The sequence below is a fragment of the Triticum aestivum genome, chromosome 7B, assembly GCF_018294505.1.
Source record: "Triticum aestivum cultivar Chinese Spring chromosome 7B, IWGSC CS RefSeq v2.1, whole genome shotgun sequence".
NCBI classification, from domain to species: Eukaryota; Viridiplantae; Streptophyta; class Magnoliopsida; order Poales; family Poaceae; genus Triticum; species Triticum aestivum.
Genome location: NC_057813.1, coordinates 508,038,594 through 508,044,660, shown reverse-complemented (window position 1 = coordinate 508,044,660; position 6,067 = coordinate 508,038,594).

Below are 6,067 nucleotides of genomic sequence, written 5' to 3'. Positions count from 1 at the left end.
CAATAGGCTTTGGGGGGAACCGGCACAACCCTCTAGGGGTGGCCTATCACATATATATATATAATGATGTGGTATACAACGTTACAATATACACATGTAAATACAGTCTAACACCCTTCCTCAATCTTAGCCACTTTCTAATGAATCTAGAAGGGTAGGATTGCGCCTGCAAGTCTCAAACTGTGGCAAAGGCAATGGCTTGGTGAAGATGTCAGCAAGTTGATCCTTGAAAGAAATAAACTTGATCTGTAGTTGCTTCTGAGAGACACGTTCACGCACAAAGTGATAGTCAACTTCAATGTGTTTCGTTCGGGCATGGAATACCGGATTTGCAGAAAGGTATGTAGCACCGATGTTATCACACCAAAGAACAGGAGGCTGTGATTGGGGTATACTTAACTCCTGAAGCAAGGACTGCACCCAGATGATCTCTGATGTGGCATTGGCCACAGCCTTATACTCAGCCTCAGTACTGCTACGCGAGACAGTAGCCTGTTTCCGAGCACTCCAGGCAATCAGGTTAGAGCCAAAGAAGATAGCATAACCCCCCGTGGATCGCCTGTCATCCGGATTGCCAGCCCAGTCTGCATCAGAATATGCTGAAAGACAACCAGAGTCAGACGGCCGAATATGCAAACCATGAGCCACCGTGAAACGAATATAGCGCAAAATCCGCTTAACAGCAGACCAATGAGTGTCACGGGGTGACTGCAGATACTGGCAGACTCGGTTAACAGCATAGGAAATGTCTGGTCGCGTGATCGTCAAGTACTGGAGCCCACCAACAATACTCATGTACTCTGTCGCATCAGAAGAAGAAAGAAGCACACCATCAACAACATTGAGCTTATCAGTGGTAGACATGGGTGTAGTCGTCGGTTTGCACTTAAGCATCCCAGCTCGCTGCAACAAATCCAGAGAGTACTTCTTCTGCGTCATAACAAGGCCAGCAGCATGAGAAGTAACCTCCACACCAAGAACGTAATGAAGCTTCCCAAGGTCCTTGACCGCAAAATCAGCACCAAGTGAGCGAACAAGCGCAGTAGCAGCCTACTGAGAGGAGCTGACCAAAATGATATCATCTACATAGACTAACAAGTACATAGTAACCTCAGGCCTTTGAAGAAGAAACAATGAGGAGTCAGCAGTTGATGATGCAAAACCATGAGCATGAAGAGTCATTGCAAGACGAGCATGCCAAGCACGAGGAGCCTGCTTCAGACCATAAATTGCCTTGGACAGACGACAGAGATGATCAGGGCGATCCGGATCAGAGAAACCCGGAGGCTGGCGCATGTAAACCTCCTCTGCCAAGACACCATGAAGAAAAGCATTTTGAACATCAAGCTGACGAAGAAACCAACCTCGAGTAATAGCCAGAGAGAGAAGAAGTCTGATGGTAGTAGGCTTGACCACTGGACTGAAGGTGTCTTCATAGTCAAGTCCAAAACGCTATCGAAAACCACGAGCAACCAGACGAGCCTTATAGCGCTCAATGGACCCATCAGAATGCCTCTTCACTTTGAAAACCCATTTGGAATCAATGACATTTACCCGTGATTGTGGAGGAACAAGAGTCCATGTCTGATTGCGAAGAAGCGCTTGATACTCCTGCTCCATGGCCTCTCTCCAATGAGGAATGCGCATAGCAGCTTGATACGTGCGTGGCTCAGAGGATGGATCTGCGAGAGCAGCAGACATGCACGCCGCTAACCAAGCAACTGTGCCATCGTGACGTTGCTTAGGCTGAAAAATGCCACTCCGACTGCGCGTATGTGGACGTAGAGCAGCAGCAGGAGCCGGCGGAGGCGAAGGTGACGGAGACGTGACGGTCGCCGGAGATGCAGGAATCACCTCAGGCGAGCTCGAGACAGACGACTCCGGGCTGCATGGCGAAGACTGGCCCGACGACAGGGGCTCAGAGGCCATGGGCGAACCGAGAGTGGGCGAGGCCAGCTCCGGTGACACCGGCCCAGACGGCCTTGGTGAGGCGAGAGCAGGCGAGGCCGGCCCTGGTGAGAAGGGCCTAGACACCCTGGGCGAGGCAGGGGCGGGCGAGGCCAGGCCTGGTGATGACTGCCCCGACACCCTGGGCGAGACGGGGACCGAGGAGGCCGGCCCAGTCGGCGGGGTTGCAGGGCGCGACGATGGCGAAGGCAGCCCAGAAGCCAGAGGCGACCGGGCCAGGACGTCGATCGGCCGTGCATGAGCACGGAAACCGAGGCCATGCAGGGGCGCCATGTGCTCCTCATGCACAACAGAAGGTGCCGAGGATGAAGGCGATGGCGACGAAGAGGAAGAGGGCACTTCCAGAATCTCCAAACGAGCCCCACGACCAGTGCCTGCACCATGGTTAGGCAACAATAGAGGAGAATATGCAACATCATCAAATTGGTCAGAAACAACAGAGGATGAATGCATGACAGGTGGCTCGGTAGTGGACACAAGGAGTTTGGCAAAGGGAAAAACATGCTCATCAAACACAACATCCCGAGAGATGTAGACACGATTAGTGGGCACATGAAGACATTTGTATCCTTTATGAAGAGAGCTATAACCAAGAAAAACACACTTCTTGGAACGAAACTCGAGCTTACGCTTGTTATATGGACGGAGATGGGGCCAGCAAGCACACCCAAACACCTTGAGAAAGGTGTAGTCCGGTTGTTCATTAAGGAGAACTTCAATGGGAGTCTTCATATTCAAAACACGAGTGGGAGTACGATTGATGAGAAAACATGCAGTGGTGAAAGCATCACTCCAAAAACGAAACGGAACAGATGCATGGGCCAAAAGAGTCAGACCAGCTTCAACAATGTGATGATGCTTACGTTCTACTGAACCATTCTGCTGATGTGTATGTGGACATGCTAAACGGTGAGTGATCCCAAGCGACTGAAAGAAGGAGTTGAGGTTGCGATACTCGCCACCCCAGTCCGAATGAACATGAACAATTTTGTGCTTGAGAAGGCGTTCAACATGTTTTTGGAACTGAACAAAAATGTCAAACACATCAGATTTACGTTTGATAAGATAAAGCCAGGTAAAGCGGCTGTAAGTATCAACAAAACTGATATAGTAATTATGACCACTAACAGAAGTCTGAGCAGGACCCCATACATCTGAAAACACAAGTTCTAAAGGATGTTTCACCTCACGACTGGACTCCGAAAAAGGAAGTTGATGACTCTTCCCCTGCTGACAAGCATCACACACTGCTACATCTTTATTACTAGACACACTAGGAAGCTCATGACGACGCAAAACATGCCGGACAATAGGTGTGGCCGGGTGACCAAGACGAGCATGCCACTGTGACGGAGATACCCGAACTCCACTGAAGACGCGAGCGACGCTAGGATGCTCCAGACGATAGAGACCTTGGCAGAGCCGCCCACTAAGAAGAATGTCCCTCGTGCCCCGATCCTTAATAAAAAGATCAAAAGGATGAAATTCACAAAGCACATTATTATCACGAGTGAGTTTAGGAACTGAAAGAAGATTACGTGTCACAGATGGAACTCGAAGAACATTGCAAAGTTGAAGACTCCTATTGGCATGTCTAGTGAGAAGTGATGCTTGACCAATATGAGAGATGTGCATACCTGCTCCATTGGCGGTGTGGATCTTGTCGGAGCCATGGTAGGGTTCACGAGTGTGAAGCTTCCCCATCTCACTGGTCAGGTGCTCTATCGCCCCAGAGTCCATGTACCAGTGGGGATCAATGGAGTAGGACTGAGTGTGTCCCTGTGGCTTCTACGGCGGCAGACGATCAGCCATGGCGACCTGACGAGCAAAGTTGCGTGTATCCTTCCCGTCATTGCCGAGACCAAGAAAACCCCGCTGGAAGCGCTTGTGACACTTCGAGGCCCAGTGCCCATCGCGACCACAAAGCTGGCACACACGTGGACCGCCAGCCCCTGGTAGCATCGAAGTAGGAGGAGGGGCCGAGGTGGGTGGTGGTGACTGCCCCGAAGGAGCCCTGGATGAAGCAGAGGAGCGACCACCCTTGGTGGCGGCGTTTGCCGAGAGGGCGCTGTTGCCCCTGGATCGGCGCTTCTCGATTCGTTGCTCAGTAATCAGGAGGCGTGAAAAGACCTCGTGTGCTGGCATGGGCGTGGAGTTGCCCCTCTCATTGATGATCTCGACTAGGGCGTCATACTCCTCATCAAGACCATTGACAATAAACGAGTTGAACTCGGAGTCGGTGAGGGGCTGTCCAATGGAGGCCAGCGTGTCGGCGAGACTCTTGACTTTGTTGTAGAACTCAGTGACGGTGGAGTCAAGCTTCTGACACTCCCCAAGTTGGCGACGGAGCCCAGATACACGAGCCTGCGACTGTGCCGCAAACGAGCGCTCAAGAATAGTCCATGCCTCGTGGGACATCTTGGCGAAGACAACAAGCCCAGCAACGGCCGGAGAGAGCGACCCCTGGATGGAGGAGAGGTTCGCCTGATCCTGCCCTGTCCAGACACGGTGAGCCGGATTATAGACCGGACCGTGCACGCTGTCAACCAGCGCAGGAGGGCAAGGGAGAGAGCCGTCGACATAGCCAAGCAGATAGTGACTCCCAAGAAGCGGAAGAACCTGCGCGCGCCAGAAGATGTAATTGTCCGACGACAACTTGATGGTGATGAGATGGCCGAAGTGAAACGGCGGCGGCGGCTGCGATCCCATCGAGGAGACTGGCTGAGGTGAGACCACCGTGGAGACAGTCAGAGGGGCAGCCGGCGCGGTGACAGAGGGCGCGATGGCCGTGGTTGACGCCGCGAAGCCTGCCAGCGCGACGTCCTCCGCCACCAGCGGCGCAGTGGCCGAGGGCGCGACATCCGCGGTTGACGGGGCGGCGGCGGTGTGGGTCACAAGCGCCTGCCCGGGCGAAGTAGCAGCCGGCGGGAGCGCGAAGAGGGAGCCGACGCTCCGTGTCCCGATCGGCGCCTGAAGGGAGGCGGCATCCAGCGGCCTCGAGAGAAGTGCCGCGAGGGAGGCCGGCAGAAAACCGGTGGCGGTGGAGTCGGACGCAGCGGCGGACGTCATAGCAGTCGGGCGACGGCGACGGCGGGCGCGGCGGCAGCGGCGGTGGCGGCGGCGGCGGCGGCTTAGGGTTTTTAGGCGGAAGCAGACGTAACCTAGCGTGATACCATGTAAGACAATAGGCTTTGGGGGGAACCGGCACAACCCTCTAGGGGTAGCCTATCACATATATATATAATGAGGTGGTATACAACGTTACAATATACACATGTAAATACAGTCTAACAGGTTCCCTCAAAAAAACAAAATGTGTACGTATATGGGCTTGGCCTATGGCTATGGGATTTCACAGGGGGGTCGAGACAAGCCAGAATTCTGTGCGTAGGAAGAAAAATTATACGTGGTACCTATCGCTATTAGGGGTAACGAGATCGTTAGGGGGGGTCTCGCCCCCCCTCGTCCCCCCTTAGAATCGTCCCTGATCACACTTTTCACACCGTCCCCATAAGGATCACAACACGAAGAGACGCCGTCGCCGCACCACGTGAAGTGGGCAAACGTTTTCAACATGAGTGTCGGAGGGTAGGAAGAGGGTCAAGGCGGTGCCCAAGAGGATCACGACACTCACGTGCGTCGGCGCTGCCGGCGCTGAGGCGTAAAGCTTTTGCTCGACCCCTACCGACCACAACGGGAGAACATGTCGCAAACTCAGCCCAACAAAGACCCCACACCAGTGCATCAAGGACTCTAGATGTCAGAGCATGGCTGCCACTGCCGGCTATAACCTTGCCAGGATCACCTGCCATCCCACATGGCCGAAGCATACCACCAACACCCGCTACGACGTCGCTTGCTAGAGAGCCAGCCCGTGTAGCCTCACCATCCAAGGCTGTCGCTCCGTCATCCAAGACAGACGCTCAAGTGCCATCATGACACCAGGCCATCGAAGCACATGCATAGACCTGGAAAACATACGGGCGGAATCGCAGAAGCCACAACCAGGATCGACCAACACTGAAGCTGGCCCATGTACCAAGGAACCCGAACATGGGCGCTAGACCCTAGCTGGGTCTAGCCCCATCTCTGCTGTGGC